Source organism: Procambarus clarkii, chromosome 35, assembly GCF_040958095.1.
Source record: "Procambarus clarkii isolate CNS0578487 chromosome 35, FALCON_Pclarkii_2.0, whole genome shotgun sequence".
In the NCBI taxonomy this organism is placed as follows: domain Eukaryota; kingdom Metazoa; phylum Arthropoda; class Malacostraca; order Decapoda; family Cambaridae; genus Procambarus; species Procambarus clarkii.
In genome coordinates this window covers 35,353,194-35,373,506 of record NC_091184.1, presented here as the reverse complement: position 1 = coordinate 35,373,506, position 20,313 = coordinate 35,353,194, and the positions used below count along the sequence as shown (strand labels likewise).

At 44.0% G+C, this 20,313-nt stretch overlaps 1 protein-coding gene across 1 annotated transcript in view; it reads right to left on the bottom strand.

The window, feature by feature from the left end:
- LOC123768434 (integrin alpha-8) overlaps nt 1-17,689 on the bottom strand; it is a 125,782-nt gene extending 108,093 nt beyond the window's left edge. Inside the window, 1 exon segment of the mRNA XM_069336024.1 lies at nt 17,553-17,689. The gene's annotated coding sequence lies outside the window, so the exon portion shown is untranslated.
- Nucleotides 17,690-20,313: the final 2,624 nt, after the last annotated feature.

The window sequence follows — 20,313 nt, the reverse complement described above, 5'->3', positions numbered from 1 at the left end:
AGAAGGAATGTACTCCTGGACAGAGCACCTGGCACCAGCAAGAATGACAGAGGGTGGAAGGGTCCTACCATCAAAGGTAATCTTCACAACCCGGAGGGGTTGACGGCGACTACCACGAGGAGGACGAGTAAACGTGTCCACCTGGAGAATAGAATGGCCCTGGGCAGCGAGGGTATGTCGAATATCGTCGTGGCAGTCGCGCAGGTCCCGAACACCGGTCGCAACATGGGGCGGGAGCAAAATAGTGCCAACACTGGCATTCAACTGAGCGTTCTTCGAGACCCGAACGGGGGTCTCGCCAAGGCAGGATAAGGCAGCCAAGCGGGAAGCAGCATCCTGAGAAGGAGCAGCAACGACACGTGTACCGAGACGAGTGGGGTTGAAAGTAATGGAGGCATCCACGGAATCAATGAGATGTCGATGGAGGGAGAAATCGTCAGGAGGCGCAGAATCAAGAGGGAGGAGATCAAAATATTTGGCCCACGAAGCGGGACCAAACAAGGCTTGATAGGTAGCAGAACTGGAAGGAATCGAGCGAGGGCGGCCGTGACGAGGACGGCGGTGAGAACCCCCGGAGAGAGAGGGGTTAAAAGGCGCAGTAGTTACAACTAGAGAAGGAGCCGCGCCAGGGGACGAGGTAGTCACCACTAGGGGCTTGGGGCTCGACCCAACCACAGAGGAGGGAGGGGAGCCAGAGGAAGGAGTCAGAGAGGCCAAAGGAGGAGCAAGGTCGGGGCCCAATGCAGCGGAGGCTACAGAGCCCGGTCTTCCAATATGGACCGACTCGGGGGCTTGGTCGCCCACCCCACGAGCCTGAGAAGGTAAACCAGAAGAAGCCGAAACAGGGGTTATCATCTTGACGAAAGAAGAATTCACTCACGAATGTGCCCCCACACCCACCATGGAGCCATAATTAGAGGCAGGACACCCAACAAGAAGCTATCGCCGATCTTGTCGGGGCCTCCTAGGGGTGCGTCGTGAGTATACGCCCCACAAACGCCACCTTAAGAAACCGACAGTCCGTCGAGATCGGGTTCAGTGACGAAGTGGGGATTGACAATAAAAGGTTCCCCTCGCTCTCGACGTCGGGTACTGCAGTTCTACGGGTGCATGAGTATGCCTCCTCAAGCACCCGGGCGTCAAAATAGAAGAAGTCCAAGGGAAGAACCAGAACGAGCAAAAGGTCGGCAGGAAACGGCAAGCAGATAGGAGAAGAGGGGGGAGAAAAACGAAACAGAAGGAAAAGGAAAAGATGCCCAGCAGAATTGGAGAGGACGGCAGCAGGAGCACAAGGCTAGAAAAGGACAGAGGACTGTCCCAAGAAGCATCACACTCCGGCAGCCGCCCACTAAGCCCCCACACGGCGACAACGAGCTGAGCGGGGAGGGGGGGATTTGCATGAAACTTGCACACCTTGCTCAATGGATGCGTATCTGCAAGGGTGCCAATTATGAACGAAATCTGTCGAAGTCAAGCTCAGCTACAGGTGGCCGAACTTGGATCTTTATTTTACTCTGGAAAGTAATTTAAACCTTCAAACTACTTCAGAGCTTTCATTTATTAATCAATTTACATGCAAATTACACCTTATATGTAGCGTTTGTGCTTCTACAGAATCTAGTAGACATTTTAGACCAAAGTCTATTTGTTGATTTTATAAAAATTTATAAATATCACATATTGCATATTTTTTTAGAAGGGTAACTTTGAAAAATTATATTGTTGCACTAAACACTTTTTTGATAAAACTGATCACTAGAATCCTTTATTATGTGCTTAATTTAATATCTGAGTGTTATAGAAATGATTTTAGTTGACACATGTGTTCCCTGAAACTATTTGAAAATTCGTTGTTTATTTTTTTTCTCCTTTTCTGTTTAGGGTGTGATGATGAAACTTGGACCAGCTGCAGCCCTTTCTATAACCATTTCATAAAAAAATTTATAAGCAAATTGAACCACTTTTAATTTTACATTGATATGCCACCTTAAACAAAATAATTGATTTTGTAATCATTGTACTGCCACTGGAATAAAAGGATCTTTGGAGTATTGTGGAACCAAATTAAAATTTGAATTATAAAGTTCTACGCATTCAATTTTTGGTACAAATGTGATTGTGTTGAAATATCCAGAAAAGTCTTGTTATTGATATGTGAATTTATCATTTACACATCTCTATGTAACCATTAAATATATTTTTGATTCTCTGAAATTTTACTTTTCATGAAATTTTGAGTTATTTTAGTTTGAAGTTTGCAAGCTGAAACTGCCTTTCTTACGTACAGTTATCGGAAGGAATATGCTAGTGGAGTGGAGATATGCTATTTAATTTGAGATAAGCTATTTAGTTATTTTAGTTTGAAGTTTGCAAGCTGAAACTGCCTTTCATACGTACAGTTATCTGAAGCAATATGCTAGTGGAGTGGAGATATGCTATTTATTGTTCAGGTTTGTAATTGTCTAAAATTGAAATTTGATCAACGTTTGAGATGATATTTTTCACCCTTATGAAAATTCTACTTGGTTTACTCGTCACGGCCCTTGTGGATTTGTTCATTTGATGCATCACGCTATTGTGATTTCTGTGTATTTATCAGTATCAAATTAAGGGGGCATATCATTCTAAATCGTTATAAATTAAAAGTTGTTCAGTTTGCTTATAAATTTTTTTATGAAATGGTTATAGAAAGGGCTGCAACTGGTCCAAGTTTCACCATCACACCCTAAACAGAAAAGGAGAAAAAAAATACACAACGTATTATGCAACGAATGTTCAACATTCTCAAATAATCTCAGGGAACACATGTGTCAACTAAAATGTCTACTATGTGCTGTAGAAGCACAAACTCTTGTAATAATTGTAATATGTATGTGCAATATATTTATATTTAAATTTTTTTTTTCTTTTGGCCAATATTTGTTTCTCGTTTGTTATCAAGGGATTTGCATGAAACTTGCACACCTTGCTCAATGGGTGCGTATCTGCAAGGGTGCCGATTATGAACGAAATCTGTCGAAGTCAAGCTCAGCTACAGGTGGCCAAACTTGGATCTTTATTTTACTCTGGAAAGTAATTTAAACCTTCAAATTACTTCAGAGCTTTCATTTATTAATCAATTTACATGCAAATTACACCTTATATGTAGCGTTTGTGCTTCTACAGAATCTAGTAGACATTTTAGTCCAACGTCTATTTGTTGATTTTATAAAAATTTATAAATATCACATATTGCATATTTTTTTAGAAGGGTAACTTTGAAAAATTATATTGTTGCACTAAACACTTTTTTGATAAAACTGATCACTAGAATCCTTTATTATGTGCTTAATTTAATATCTGAGTGTTATAGAAATGATTTTAGTTGACACATGTGTTCCCTGAAACTATTTGAAAATTCATTGCATAATTCGTTGTTTATTTTTTTTCTCCTTTTCTGTTTAGGGTGTGATGATGAAACTTGGACCAGCTGCAGCCCTTTCTATAACCATTTCATAAAAAAATTTATAAGCAAATTGAACCACTTTTAATTTTACATTGATATGCCACCTTAAACAAAATAATTGATTTTGTAATCATTGTACTGCCACTGGAATAAAAGGATCTTTGGAGTATTGTGGAACCAAATTAAAATTTGAATTATAAAGTTCTACGCATTCAATTTTTGGTACAAATGTGATTGTGTTGAAATATCCAGAAAAGTCTTGTTATTGATATGTGAATTTATCATTTACACATCTCTATGTAACCATTAAATATATTTTTGATTCTCTGAAATTTTACTTTTCATGAAATTTTGAGTTATTTTAGTTTGAAGTTTGCAAGCTGAAACTGCCTTTCTTACGTACAGTTATCGGAAGGAATATGCTAGTGGAGTGGAGATATGCTATTTAATTTGAGATAAGCTATTTAGTTATTTTAGTTTGAAGTTTGCAAGCTGAAACTGCCTTTCATACGTACAGTTATCTGAAGCAATATGCTAGTGGAGTGGAGATATGCTATTTATTGTTCAGGTTTGTAATTGTCTAAAATTGAAATTTGATCAACGTTTGAGATGATATTTTTCACCCTTATGAAAATTCTTCTTGGTTTACTCGTCACGGCCCTTGTGGATTTGTTCATTTGATGCATCACGCTATTGTGATTTCTGTGTATTTATCAGTATCAAATTAAACAAAATAATTGATTTTGTTGTAATCATTGTACTGACACTGGAATAAAAGGATCTTTGGAGTATTGAGGAAACAAATTAAAATTTGAATAATAAAGTTCTACGCATTCAATTTTTGGTACAAATGTGATTGTGTTGAAATATCCAGAAAACTCTTGTTATTGATATGTGAATTTATCATTTACACATCTCTATGTAACCATTAAATATATTTTTGATTCTCTGAAATTTTTCTTTTCATGAAATTTTGAGTTATTTTAGTTTGAAGTTTGCAAGCTGAAACTGCCTTTCTTACGTACAGTTATCGGAAGGAATATGCTAGTGGAGTGGAGATATGCTATTTAATTTGAGATAAGCTATTCAGTTATTTTAGTTTGAAGTTTGCAAGCTGAAACTGCCTTTCATACGTACAGTTATCTGAAGCAGTATGCTAGTGGAGTGGAGATATGCTATTTATTGTTCAGGTTTGTAATTGTCTAAAATTGAAATTTGATCAACGTTTGAGATGATATTTTTCACCCTTATGAAAATTCTACTTGGTTTACTCGTCACGGACCTTGTGGATTTGTTCATTTGATGCATCAAGCTATTGTGATTTCTGTGTATTTATCAGTATCAAATTAAGGGGGCATATTCTAAATCGTTATAAATTAAAAGTTGTTCAATTTGCTTATAAATTTTTTTATGAAATGGTTATTGAAAGGGCTGCAACTGGTCCAAGTTTCACCATCACACCCTAAACAGAAAAGGAGAAAAAAAATACACAACGTATTATGCAACGAATGTTCAACATTCTCAAATAATCTCAGGGAACACGTGTCAACTAAAATGTCTACTATGTGCTGTAGAAGCACAAACTCTTGTAATAATTGTAATATGTATGTGCAATATATTTATATTTAAATTTTTTTTTTTTCTTTTTTTCTTTTTTTTCTTTTTGGCCAATATTTGTTTCTCGTTTGTTATCAAGGGATTTGCATGAAGTAAGTAAGTAATTATCAAAAGAAGGCACCAAACCGGGAAGGCTATGTAGCACCATCAAATACGCAAAATAATCAGAGGGCGCTAAATATCACCAAGGATGCCAATACGGGAACAAAAACGCATAAGGCGAACGATATCAAAAGTATCCGAGTCACCAAGAATTCTATCGAGGGACAGGTGACCGCGAGAGGCGGTCGGAAAGCAAGACTCACGCTCGTCCTGGAAGTCAGGACATTCAAGAAGGACATGCACGACCGTAAGAGGGACAATGCAACTAGGACAATAAGGAGCAGGGCGGCGCTCCATCAAGTGACCATGGGTTAAGCGAGTATGGCCCATACGCAACCTCGCCAGAGCTGTTTCCCACCGCCGGTTACGGTGGAAGGAGGACGGTCACGAGGAAACACAACATTTAAGAGTACGTAGCTTGTTACCAGTAACAGACAACCAAGAAGGCTGCCAACGGGTAAGGACTGAGGAATGGATAACCGGGTAAAAGTCGGAATACGGAATGCCTTTGCGAGAGATGGGGCAAGAGCGGACAGCTTCCTTGGCAGCAGCATCTGCACGCTCATTTAAAGACACACCAATATGGCTGGGAACCCAACAAAACTCAACCGACTTAAATTTACTGTGAACGAGAAACAGCCAATGCTGGATCTCGACAACTACTGGATGAACCGGATTAAAGGACCCGAGAGCCATGAGGGCACTACGAGAGTCAACAACAACCACAAAGGAAGACTGACAACGAGAAAGCAGGAGACGAAGAGCATAGAGAATAGCATAAAGTTCCGCTGTAAAGATACTAGTCTCCGGAGGCAAGCGACACATATAAGTGCGATCAGGAAAAACAACAGAGTAGCCAACACCGTCCGCTGACTTAGACCCATCGGTGAAGACAGAAACGGAGCGGGAGTGAGAAGAAAAGTGCTCGAGGAAAAGGCGTTTTAGAACCGTAGGAGGGGTAAAAGCTTTAGTGATACGGGTCAAGGATGTACAAAACCGCGGAAGAGGGACCCTCCACGGGGGCAAAGAAGGAACAACACGAGGAGAAACATCAGAAATACGAACGGAAAGAGAATCCTGTAGGCGAGATAACCGGACAGAAAGAGGGAGGTGGTGAAGAGGAACAGGAACCGCAGGAGGGGTAAAAGTTAAAGCACGACAGAGGCGAGAGGAAGGATGTTGCACGGACCGCGCAAGATAGCGAAGACAGTAGCGATCACGGCGGTCCTGGAGAGACAGGAAGCCAGTGTCAACATACAAGCTAAGGATGGGAGTCGAACGAAAGGCACCAGAACTGAGGCGCAACCCAGTATGGTGCAAAGCATCAAGACGGCGAAGAGTAGAAGGAGAAGCAGACGAGTAAGCAGGGCAACCATAATCGAGCTTAGACAGGACGAGAGAGGAATGTAAAGCAAGGAGAGTGCGCCTATCTGCCCCCCAAGAAGTATGGGACAAGACCCGAAGGAGGGTAAGGGCCTTAGAGCACTCAACACGGAGGTAAGAGATATGGGGAGACCAAGACAAACGAGTGTCAAGGAATAACCCCAAAAGCTTCGCGGAATCTTTGTATTCAAGGGGATGACCATAAAGTGACAAAGAGGGACGAAGAACAACCCGTTTCCGCGTAAAAGTCATGGCACAAGTCTTAGAAGTAGAGAACTTGAAGCCATGACCTGTGGCCCAAGACGACACGGCATCAATTGCAAGTTGAAGCCGGCGTTGAAGGAGAGGCGAATCATCACCCTGACAACAAAGGGTAAGATCATCGACATAGAGAGCGGAGAAGACACCAGAAGGAAGAGAGGAAAGAAGACCATTGAGGGCAACCAGAAAAAGAGTAGTGCTCAGAACACTACCCTGGGGCACACCTTCGTATTGCTGAAAAGAGGGAGAGAGAGCGGTACCAAGGCGCACCCGAAAGGAACGACGAGAGAGGAAGCTGCGAAGAAAGAGAGGGAGATGACCACGAAGGCCAAAAGAATGAAGTTGAGATAGGATATGATAACGCCAAGTGGTGTCGTAAGCCTTTTCTAGGTCAAAAAGGACGGCAACAACGGAGGTCTTCGCAGCAAAAGCAGAACGAATATAGACCTCCAAGTTCACCAGGACATCTGTCGTGCTGCGGCACTTGCGGAAACCAAATTGAGAAGGGGAGAGGAGGTGATGGTGTTCCAGGAACCACATCAGACGATTGTTAACCATACGTTCAAAGAGTTTGCAGACACAACTTGTGAGAGCAATAGGGCGAAAGTCCTTAGGGGAAGTACCCAGAGACCCCGGTTTGCGAACAGGGAGGACAACGGCATCGAGCCAGTCCCCAGGGACTGACGACGACTCCCAGATCCGATTATACAGACCCAGTAAATACTGAGACGTGCTCGGAGGGAGATGGCGAAGCATCTCATAATGAATACCATCAGAGCCCGCCGCCGTAGAACCGCAGAGGGCCAGGGCAGAACGAAGTTCAGAGAGAGAGAAGGGATCATTATAGGGAAGCTGAAGATGAGTGCAGAAATCTAAAGGACGAGACTCAAGGACAGGTTTACGAAGAAGGAAAGATTGGGGAAGATGAAGACCAGAGCTAACAGAAGAAAAGTGGGAACCCAGTTCGGAAGCGACCTGCAACGGGTCCGCCACAAGAGTATCATGGAGGTGAAGGACCGGTGAAACATCGGGAACGAACTTACCCGCTATCTTGCGGATACGCTTCCAGATCTGGGCCAGAGGGGTTTCGGACGTAATTGTTGAGACATAAGATGCCCAACATTCACGTTTAGCCGTACGGATGGCCCTACGGGCCACCGCACTCGCTTTCCGAAAGAAAAGAAAAGAATTGGTCGTCTGCCTACGGCGGTGCCTCTTCCAGGCTGCACGCTTACAGCGGACAGCCCGAGCACAGTCCGCATTCCACCAAGGAACGCACTTCCGTGGACCCCGAGAGGAAGAGCGAGGAATAGAGCGGAGGGCAGCGTTGAAGACAGTGTCATGAAAAAGGAGGAGAGCGCGAGAGAGGGGCAGAAGGGAGAGGTCAGAGAGAGTAGCACTGAGGGAAAATAGGGTCCAGTCCGCCTTAGCAAACTGCCACCTAGGGAAAGAGAGGGAAGGGCGAAAAGAGAAAAAGGAAACAAGGATGGGGAAATGATCACTTCCATGGAGGTCATCAAGAACCTGCCACGTGAAACCTAAGTAAAGAGAAGAAGAGCAGAGAGAAAGATCAAGACAAGAAAGGGTGCGAGTCCGAGAGTCCAAATGAGTGGGCTCACCAGAATTCAGAAGAGACAGGGAAGAAGAGAGGAGAAACGGCTCAAGGAGGCGACCCCGGGTATTCGTCAGAACGTCACCCCAAAGAGAATGACGACAATTGAAGTCACCCAGCAGGAGCACAGGTTCCGGCAAGGAGTCTAGGAGGTGTTTCAAATCAGGAAGAGAGAGCGGGACACTCGGGGGGAGATAAATGGAACAAACTGTGTACCATTTCCCCACAAAGATACGAGCAGCAGAACAATGGAGAGGCGAAGGAAAAAGTAAAGGAACAAAGGGAACATCAGCCCGAATCAAGAGAGCAGAAGAATTAGAAGCCCCAGCAATGGCTGGGGGGGGGGGGAGAGAAAGGAATAGCCACGAAAACGACCAGGACGAGCACCAAGCATCGGCTCCTGGAGACAGACACAAAGGGGCGAAAACCGCGAAATCAGAAGTTGGAGTTCGAGGAAATTGGCGTAATAACCTCGAACGTTCCATTGAAGAATGGACAACGACGAGAAGAGAAAGGACAAAAACAGAGAACAAGGAAGAAACAAAGGCGAAAGAGCAACAGAGCACGTTAAAGAATATCAGGGTCAGCAAAGTCAGGGTTAGGGGGCATGGGTAAACTGAGCAAAGACGGAGGGAAGGAAACGGGAGAACAGATCAGAGGTGGGCGGGCAGGGTCCGGAGGAGGAGGAGGAAGAGGAGGAGACAACGGAGAGGAGCAGTCAAGGACAGCAGCAGGAAGAGGGGGAGTAGAAAGAGGGGAGCGCACCCCAGCAAGAGCAGCAACCGAAAGGGAAGCAGGGGCCAAAGAAACCTCCATAGCAGGAACAGGGTGCGCAAGCACTGAAACGGAAGGGGAAGGAGCAACAGAGCCAGAAGGAGGAGCTGAGGAAGAAAGCGAAGCCTTCTTACCCGCCGGGGAAGAGGATGGAGAGGAGCCAGGCTTACGCTTCTGACTTAAAGAGACCGGTGTCCCAGCAACTACGTACCGGGCAACGGATTCCAGTGTCTCAACAGGAGAAGCCGAACGAGAGCACACACGACGGCCGTTAGGAGAGCGATGGACATCCGCCCGCACCGACAGGCGGTGGGGAGAGCCGATAGATGGAGGAAGAGGATGGGAAGGAGGACCGGAGGGGGACGAGGAAGAAGACACAGAAGACACGACAGACCGGGTAGAAAGAAGGGGAACCCCAGACAGAGGACCAGGAGGAGGATCCTTCGGGAGAGAACCCAAAGGGACAGAGGAGGGGGCAGTGGGCGCATCAGGGTCCAAGGCCCGGAAACGGTTGTGAGTCTGAGGAAGGCGGGAAGGACGAGGAGAGGAAGAGCGCAACACGCGAGCATAAGAGATATTAGCATAAGGCGGGAGCCGGCGAACCTGGCGCCTCGCCTCAGGAAAAGATAAACGCTCCCGGTGCTTCAAGTTGAGGACGGCTGCCTCAAGCTTGTAATGGACACACGCACGGGAGAAGGTAGGATGGGCCTCACCGCAGTTGAGGCAACGAGCCTGGGGAGAAGCGCACTCCGACTTAAAGTGACCTTCGCCACCACACAAAGGACAGAGAGAGACAGTCCCGGAGCAGCGGAGGGCACCATGCCCAAACCTCCAGCACTTGTTGCAGAGCCGAGGAGAAGGAATGTACTCCTGGACAGAGCACCTGGCACCAGCAAGAATGACAGAGGGTGGAAGGGTCCTACCATCAAAGGTAATCTTCACAACCCGGAGGGGTTGACGGCGACTACCACGAGGAGGACGAGTAAACGTGTCCACCTGGAGAATAGAATGGCCCTGGGCAGCGAGGGTATGTCGAATATCGTCGTGGCAGTCGCGCAGGTCCCGAACACCGGTCGCAACATGGGGCGGGAGCAAAATAGTGCCAACACTGGCATTCAACTGAGCGTTCTTCGAGACCCGAACGGGGGTCTCGCCAAGGCAGGATAAGGCAGCCAAGCGGGAAGCAGCATCCTGAGAAGGAGCAGCAACGACACGTGTACCGAGACGAGTGGGGTTGAAAGTAATGGAGGCATCCACGGAATCAATGAGATGTCGATGGAGGGAGAAATCGTCAGGAGGCGCAGAATCAAGAGGGAGGAGATCAAAATATTTGGCCCACGAAGCGGGACCAAACAAGGCTTGATAGGTAGCAGAACTGGAAGGAATCGAGCGAGGGCGGCCGTGACGAGGACGGCGGTGAGAACCCCCGGAGAGAGAGGGGTTAAAAGGCGCAGTAGTTACAACTAGAGAAGGAGCCGCGCCAGGGGACGAGGTAGTCACCACTGGGGGCTTGGGGCTCGACCCAACCACAGAGGAGGGAGGGGAGCCAGAGGAAGGAGTCAGAGAGGCCAAAGGAGGAGCAAGGTCGGGGCCCAATGCAGCGGAGGCTACAGAGCCCGGTCTTCCAATACGGACCGACTCGGGGGCTTGGTCGCCCACCCCACGAGCCTGAGAAGGTAAACCAGAAGAAGCCGAAACAGGGGTTATCATCTTGACGAAAGAAGAATTCACTCACGAATGTGCCCCCACACCCACCATGGAGCCACAATTAGAGGCAGGACACGCAACAAGAAGCTATCGCCGATCTTGTCGGGGCCTCCTAGGGGTGCGTCGTGAGTATACGCCCCACAAACGCCACCTTAAGAAACCGACAGTCCGTCGAGATCGGGTTCAGTGACGAAGTGGGGATTGACAATAAAAGGTTCCCCTCGCTCTCGACGTCGGGTACTGCAGTTCTACGGGTGCATGAGTATGCCTCCTCAAGCACCCGGGCGTCAAAATAGAAGAAGTCCAAGGGAAGAACCAGAACGAGCAAAAGGTCGGCAGGAAACGGCAAGCAGATAGGAGAAGAGGGGGGAGAAAAACGAAACAGAAGGAAAAGGAAAAGATGCCCAGCAGAATTGGAGAGGACGGCAGCAGGAGCACAAGGCTAGAAAAGGACAGAGGACTGTCCCAAGAAGCATCACACTCCGGCAGCCGCCCACTAAGCCCCCACACGGCGACAACGAGCTGAGCGGGGAGGGGGGGATTTGCATGAAACTTGCACACCTTGCTCAATGGATGCGTATCTGCAAGGGTGCCAATTATGAACGAAATCTGTCGAAGTCAAGCTCAGCTACAGGTGGCCGAACTTGGATCTTTATTTTACTCTGGAAAAGTAATTTAAACCTTCAAACTACTTCAGAGCTTTCATTTATTAATCAATTTACATGCAAATTACACCTTATATGTAGCGTTTGTGCTTCTACAGAATCTAGTAGACATTTTAGACCAAAGTCTATTTGTTGATTTTATAAAAATTTATAAATATCACATATTGCATATTTTTTTAGAAGGGTAACTTTGAAAAATTATATTGTTGCACTAAACACTTTTTTGATAAAACTGATCACTAGAATCCTTTATTATGTGCTTAATTTAATATCTGAGTGTTATAGAAATGATTTTAGTTGACACATGTGTTCCCTGAAACTATTTGAAAATTCGTTGCATAATTCGTTGTTTATTTTTTTTCTCCTTTTCTGTTTAGGGTGTGATGATGAAACTTGGACCAGCTGCAGCCCTTTCTATAACCATTTCATAAAAAAATTTATAAGCAAATTGAACCACTTTTAATTTTACATTGATATGCCACCTTAAACAAAATAATTGATTTTGTAATCATTGTACTGCCACTGGAATAAAAGGATCTTTGGAGTATTGTGGAAACAAATTAAAATTTGAATTATAAAGTTCTACGCATTCAATTTTTGGTACAAATGTGATTGTGTTGAAATATCCAGAAAAGTCTTGTTATTGATATGTGAATTTATCATTTACACATCTCTATGTAACCATTAAATATAATTTTGATTCTCTGAAATTTTACTTTTCATGAAATTTTGAGTTATTTTAGTTTGAAGTTTGCAAGCTGAAACTGCCTTTCTTACGAACAGTTATCGGAAGGAATATGCTAGTGGAGTGGAGATATGCTATTTAATTTGAGATAAGCTATTTAATTTGAGATAAGCTATTTAGTTATTTTAGTTTGAAGTTTGCTAGCTGAAACTGCCTTTCATACGTACAGTTATCTGAAGCAGTATGCTAGTGGAGTGGAGATATGCTATTTATTGTTCAGGTTTGTAATTGTCTAAAATTGAAATTTGATCAACGTTTGAGATGATATTTTTCACCCTTATGAAAATTCTATTTGGTTTACTCGTCACGGCCCTTGTGGATTTGTTCATTTGATGCATCACGCTATTGTGATTTCTGTGTATTTATCAGTATCAAATTAAACAAAATAATTGATTTTGTAATCATTGTACTGACACTGGAATAAAAGGATCTTTGGAGTATTGTGGAAACAAATTAAAATTTGAATTATAAAGTTCTATGCATTCAATTTTTGGTACAGATGTGATTGTGTTGAAATATCCAGAAAGTGTTGGTATTGATATGTGAATTTATCATTTACACATCTCTATGTAACCATTAAATATATTTTTGATTCTCTGAAATTTTACTTTTCATGAAATTTTGAGTTATTTTAGTTTGAAGTTTGCAAGCTGAAACTGCCTTTCTTACGTACAGTTATCGGAAGGAATATGCTAGTGGAGTGGAGATATGCTATTTAATTTGAGATAAGCTATTTAGTTATTTTAGTTTGAAGTTTGCAAGCTGAAACTGCCTTTCATACGTACAGTTATCTGAAGCAATATGCTAGTGGAGTGGAGATATGCTATTTATTGTTCAGGTTTGTAATTGTCTAAAATTGAAATTTGATCAACGTTTGAGATGATATTTTTCACCCTTATGAAAATTCTACTTGGTTTACTCGTCACGGCCCTTGTGGATTTGTTCATTTGATGCATCACGCTATTGTGATTTCTGTGTATTTATCAGTATCAAATTAAACAAAATAATTGATTTTGTAATCATTGTACTGCCACTGGAATAAAAGGATCTTTGGAGTATTGTGGAAACAAATGAAAATTTGAATTATAAAGTTCTACGCATTCAATTTTTGGTACAAATGTGATTGTGTTGAAATATCCAGAAAAGTCTTGTTATTGATATTTGAATTTATCATTTACACATCTCTATGTAACCATTAAATATATTTTTGATTCTCTGAAATTTTACTTTTCATGAAATTTTGAGTTATTTTAGTTTGAAGTTTGCAAGCTGAAACTGCCTTTCTTACGTACAGTTATCGGAAGGAATATGCTAGTTGAGTGGAGATATGCTATTTAATTTGAGATAAGCTATTTAATTTGAGATAAGCTATTTAGTTATTTTAGTTTGAAGTTTGCAAGCTGAAACTGCCTTTCATACGTACAGTTATCTGAAGCAATATGCTAGTGGAGTGGAGATATGCTATTTAGTTTGAGATAAGCTATTTAGTTATTTTAGTTTGAAGTTTGCAAGCTGAAACTGCCTTTCATACGTACAGTTATCTGAAGCAATATGCTAGTGGAGTGGAGATATGCTATTTATTGTTCAGGTTTGTAATTGTCTCAAATTGTAATTTGATCAACGTTTGAGATGATATTTTTCACCCTTATGAAAAGTCTACTTGGTTTGGAGCGCCGAAGGTTCGTTCTGTACAGGGTTCGTTCTTAACAGGTTTCATAATGTTACCTCACGGGAAAACCCGTCCTGTTCTCACAGCTGGGCGATTATAGAGTCCGCTACTAACCTTATCAGTATCAAATTAAACAAATCCACAAGGGCCGTGACATATATTTTGACCATGTCGTAGCTCAGTCAATAAAGGCAGAGTCTGGGATGATCTCGGACATAGGTTCGAATCCTCGTCACGGCCCTTGTGGATTTGTTCATTTGATGCATCACGCTATTGTGATTTCTGTGTATTTATCAGTATTAAAATAAACAAAATAATTGATTTTGTTGTAATCATTGTACTGACACTGGAATAAAAGGATCTTTGGAGTATTGTGGAATCAAATTAAAATTTTAATTATAAAGTTCTACGCATTCAATTTTTGGTACAGATGTGATTGTGTTGAAATATCCAGAAAAGTCTTGTTATTGATATGTGAATTTATCATTTACACATCTCTATGTAACCAACAAATATATTTTTGCGTCTCTGAAATTTTACTTTTCTTGAAATTTTGAGTTATTTTAATTTGAAGTTTGCAAGCTGAAACTGCCTTTCATACGTACAGTTATCTGAAGCAATACGAAGAGTCTATCATTTTAATAGTTATTATGCTTCAATAATTCCTTTACCAGATCTCTGATTCGTTCAAGTGTCGACATATTTAACCCTGGAAACACAAACCGAAACTGTCTCTATTTTCCGCTTGCTACAACTTGTAATAAAGTTGGTACATCTTGGCTTAACGTGCTTATGACGTATTAGAACATTGTTATAACTTTCTATATTGGTTTGTTATAACTGGTTAGGAGGTGTTAAAACTTGTTCGAATGTTGTACTAACGTCGTAGTTTCGGTGTGTGTTTGGCGGGAAGTCACCAGCCAATTGGCGGAATTTGTTCCATAATTATGTGTAATTCGGGTAGTAGGAAGATGGAAATTGTTCTGTTCATAGAAAGGAACACATCTACCAGGCCGTCCCATATCACAGCTTTTGTGTTGTAGTTTGTTCTTGAGGTAGAGGCTTGTAGAGTAGCTTACTTGTGTGGTATGTTATTGGGTACTTTGTGTACCCTGACCAGTCACGTGTTTTCTGTGTTGCAGACATTGCAATATGTGACTTGGTAAGTGTTGCAGACACTGCAACACGTGACTTGGTAAGTGTTGATCTGACCTCAGGTCACTTGGGGATCATTAACGCTTAGAGGTGTGAGTCTCAGGCCGACAAACTGGCGCCTCTCAAATCCTTGTCTGTGACTCATGTATCTCTATGTATGTATTAAATAAAACTGAACCAAACACCTTACGGTGTTACACAGACACTGCAACAGGTGACTTGGTCCATATTGCACATACAACACTGAACCACGCACATTAACTGTGTTTCTCACTACAAGCGCAGCTCTATCTGGAATTTTATCTACCAACTCTAGATAACACCGTGGACAGGAATTCCCAAAATAGTGGTGAGCTCTACATCATAGTTGTGACGTGCTAGTAGTAGGACGCTACACAGGTTTACGCCCCTTAGCATCTAGGTCTCTAGGTGATGTGCCACCCTCCCTAGACACCTAGCTAGTTAACAAATCCACATGGGCCGTGATGAGGGTTCGAACTTACCTCCAGGATGATCTGGACTGATGATAAATTTGTTCATTTGATGTATCATGCTATTGTGATTTCTGTGTGGATTGAAGGACCTAGCTAGTGCATCTGGCTGCAACATTTATACACGTGTTGTGAACGATTCATTTTCAGAAATGAACATTTTCAACGACGTATTGTGTGCTCATCCTTACTTGTCTTGCCTAATGACAGAATAATTAATAGAGGACGATCAGGAAAACAATCAATGATAAAAGTCGGGATTACATAAAGACTACAAAAAATAGACTAAAACAGGCACAAACAATCAGCAGTCGACTGTATCACATTTATTGGGATACTGTATCAGATTTATTGGGAATTTTCCCTCGCTAATCAATATCGGGACCAACTCCAAGTCTCTTGTTCTCAGAGAGAGAGAGAGAGAGAGAGAGAGAGAGAGAGAGAGAGAGAGAGAGAGAGAGAGAGAGAGAGAGAGAGAGAGAGAGAGAGAGAGAGAGAGAGAGAGAGAGAGAGAGTGAGAGAGAGAGAGAGAGAGAGACAGAGAGAGAGAGACAGAGAGAGAGAGATCATAAAAACATTTTACGACACTACTCAGATTTCACTCACTCTTGGCGAGATCCTTCACATGTACTACGTCAGCGCCGGGAGAGCATTCAATCCTCCTATAGTGGCTGGTTGATCGAAAAAAACAGCCACAGGGTCGGGAGGGGATAAGGAGGGTATTCTATCCCCTTAAAGCAACATCCCCACCCTCCCCCTACCCCCCGAGGGCGAGTTAAACACACAACAATTGCTTCTCTACATAATAAGTCTGACCGCTAGGGCACGCAAAGCCCAACAAGCTACTACAGAATCACTAATTTTGCAACAATAACAACAACAACGTCTCACTAGTTGATCACTACTGCCACAGTCTTGGATATTGCTAAATTGACCACTAATCCCGATCACCAATATCAAAATATTCTTGATACATTTAGTTGTGACGGAAGAATGATAATTTGGATACGGTTCTCAAATAGACAGAGCCGACCTCACGTGGTGTAGTAGGGATTAGTTATCAAAGCAAACTCTTTAAAGAATGAGATTTTAAGTCGATTTAAATCGCATAAACGTAAGAAAAGTTTATTAAGCTAACTAAAGAAAGACTGTTTAATATTAATATGTGGTTGAGGTGGGATGTCAGTGCGGCGAGTCCCTTTGTGCTATGAGGCCTTAAGGGCCAGATTCACGAAGCAGTTACGCAAGTACTTATGAACCTGTACATCTTTTCTCAATCTTTGGCGGCTTTGTTTACTATTATTGAACAGTTAATGAGCGCCGAAGCACCAGGAGGCTGTTTATAACAATAACAACAGTTGATTGGGACGTTTTCATGCTTGTAAACTGTTTAATAAATGTAACCAAAGCCGTCAAGGATTGAGGAAAGATGCACAGGTTCGTAAGTACTTGCGTAACTGCTTCCTGAATCTGGCCAATGAGAACGCTTTAAACAATGCAAGGAGAGTGCATAACAAACAATTCTGAACTAATCAACCAATATTCAGAATGTTTCTCTATAAACATTCCAGTTTAGAATTTTACCTGCTTGAACTAACCTGAAGAAGCCTAACAAAATTTAACCCAGCTTCAAAGTCCTTAGAATCCCGAATAAACTTTTCTTAAACACATTTGAATACGTCTGTTTGTCGCCAATCCCACACTGAGCAGCACCTGCGCGAGGGACAGGACGCAAGTCCTGCAAGTCCAACGCCCCGTAATGGGACGGGAAAACAAGTGCTTAACGCCCAACACAAGCGCAGGCAATGACCCTGTGGGTGGACCCCAAAACAATACATTCGATACTTGACTCGTAAGAGGAGGAGCCAAACATGTCCCACCCGTGCGAGCAAACACCTGAAAACAAGTGACTATCTATCAACTTACCTTCAGAGACCAGCAGCCTGAGAGTGACCCGCAGACACGCGGTGACCGAGCTACTAGCACTGACACAGCCTAGCATCAGCCACAGCTGTCTTCACGTGGAGCGCGGGCCTGCCGTATCCGGTACAGGTCATTTCCTCCGGGCCACCATTTACCACTGGACCGGCCGCTCACTCACTTAGCCCAATCCCACTCCAGGTTACTTGAGTGTCTCCTCGTATATTATCTGGCGCCATTTGAGTTCGAAGAATTTATAACCCTCGTATCTTAGCTCGGGGATATTATCCTGTTGCGTTATACTCTGTGTGGAGATCTTCCACGTGTCCTGCCGATAGTCACGTGAAGGTCTGGGGGCTACGTGAAGGTCTGGGGCTACGTGAAGGTCTGGGGTTACGTGAAGGTCTGGGGGCTACGTGAAGGTCTGGGTCTACGTGAAGGTCTGAGGCTGTGTGAAGGTCTGGGGCTACGTGAAGGTCTGGGGCTACGTGAAGGTCTGGTGCTACGTGAAGGTCTGGGGCTACGTGAAGGTCTGGGGCTGCGTGAAGGTCTGGGGGCTACAAGAAGGTCTGGGGCTACGTGAAGGTCTGGGGCTACATTAAGACCAGGGGCTTCAATAAAGTCTGGAGCTACACAAAGGCCAGGAGCTACACAGCATCGAAAGTGCCATGGGGGCAGGTCGCGGCAGGAGGGGAGTGCCCCAGGGGTGTTCACCCACCAGGAGGGAGAGAGCGAGGGCTGAGTACCAAAGAAACACCCATAACTCGACATGGCTGATACTCTACACTTTGATCATAGTGGCCTTTATTTATCTCTTTTAAATTAAAGATTGAGAAGGAAATTGTCTTCTCCAGAGCCTTTTCTTTGCAATTTACTGTACCTGAGTTTACGTACTGAATGAATGTTTGCTATCTGGTTTATAATAAAAATTGAATCGGAAATGAGATTTAATCTTTACCTTACACTCCGTTGGACTGAGTTCTTATTACGTGGCAGAGGAGCGGACTGATGTTGGATGGAGTTCTGCAGTTGCAGGGGTAACCCGCCCTGCGACAACACATACCCGTCCTGCGACTGCACATACCCGCTCTGCGACTGCACATACCCGCCCTGCGACAACACATACCCGTCCTGCGACTGCACATACCCGCTCTGCGACTGCACATACCCGCCCTGCGACAACACATACCCGCCCTGCGACTGCACATACCCGCCCTGCGACAACACATACCCGTCCTGCGACTGCACATACCCGCCCTGCGACTGCACATACCCGCCTTGCGACTGCACATACCCGCCCTGCGACAACACATACCCGCCCTGCGACTGCACATACCCGCCCTGCGACTGCACATACCCGCCCTGCGACTGCACATACCCGCCATGGTATGTGCAGTATTAAATGGTGGTTCAAGAATCTCACAGCTCTGACTCTTGATGGGACCTGACTTTTGCGAAGCTCGGTGAGGTCATCTTGATCTTATCTGCTGGGACAGAGCGCCTAGTGTAGCTGCTGCGTGATCATTCGTCTCTGTGTGGATCCAGTTCGGAAGATGGCATGTTATGTCCCCCTTCCAAGTCCATTAGTACATGCCCCCGGGTTCTGGTGTCCCCGGATATTGATACTGCCTGTTTGTATGGCGAAAATGCCGAGATACCACGTCCATCAATGCCATAGATAGCGCTACTGCAGACTCCTTCAGGTCTCCAAATTTCGTGGGTGAAATTAACAAGAAATGGTGCTCGTAGCACACCCGCCCTGCTTCTGTAAACATTCTGTAAATCTGGCTCTTCGCGCGGCCTGGGCGGGATGCAAGAAGCCAGCAACGGAAACGATTACTTACAGGCGATGACTTCCTGTTCATGATTTAACAAGAATGGCTGAAATGTCCTCTGAAGTTTTCTCCATGAAGGTGTCCCAGTGTGGCATATGGATTCGTTTCGTCTCTCCCTCAAGAGTATTAGCTTACTCGCTACAGTACATTGCTACTCGCAAATGTAATGAAGCCCCGTTTTCCTTCAGTACATGACAGGGAGAACTTATAGCCACTGAATCTTAACGTTGACCAAACCACACAATCGACTTGAGAATGGTTCAGGACGGACCGAAACGTCGTCGTCTCTTCACTTTCTAGTGTGTGGTCTGGTCAACATACTTCAGCCACGTTATTGTGACTCCTCGCCTGCAATCTTGACGTTGATTTGGTGGTCATTGACCCATTATATTGTGTTATTAAGTCTATTACAAATTTCAATGCAGTTTTACTGTTTTATTGCGAGTTTTTCTTCATTTTGAGCATTCATTTTGCGGTTTCTTTGCCGCCAGGGGCGCTATGTGACTCGTTCCAATCTTTGCCGCCAGGGGCGCTATGTGACTCGTTCCAATCTTTGCCGCCAGGGGCGCTGTGTGACTCGTTCCCATCTTTGCCGCTAGGGGCGCTGTGTGACTCGTTCCAATCTTGGCCACCAGGGGGCCTCATCGGCAGCAGTGATGGAGACAGTTCCTTTTCCTTTGATTATATGTCCAATCCATCTCCACCCGGTCATTTCCTTGTTCGTTATCCAAGTGTTCACTGGTGCTGTCACTGTGTTCACTAGCGATGTCACTGTCATTGCAGTACCGGGGACAAGGCTATCGCCCTCTATATCTCCCCGAATGTGCGCTGTTCTTGTAAAATTGAACATATTTCCATTTGTGTCTTCCGAATCTTGTTGATTGCATCTTCAAGTGGTTTGCCCGACTGCTATCACGCTAATGAGGGGATGG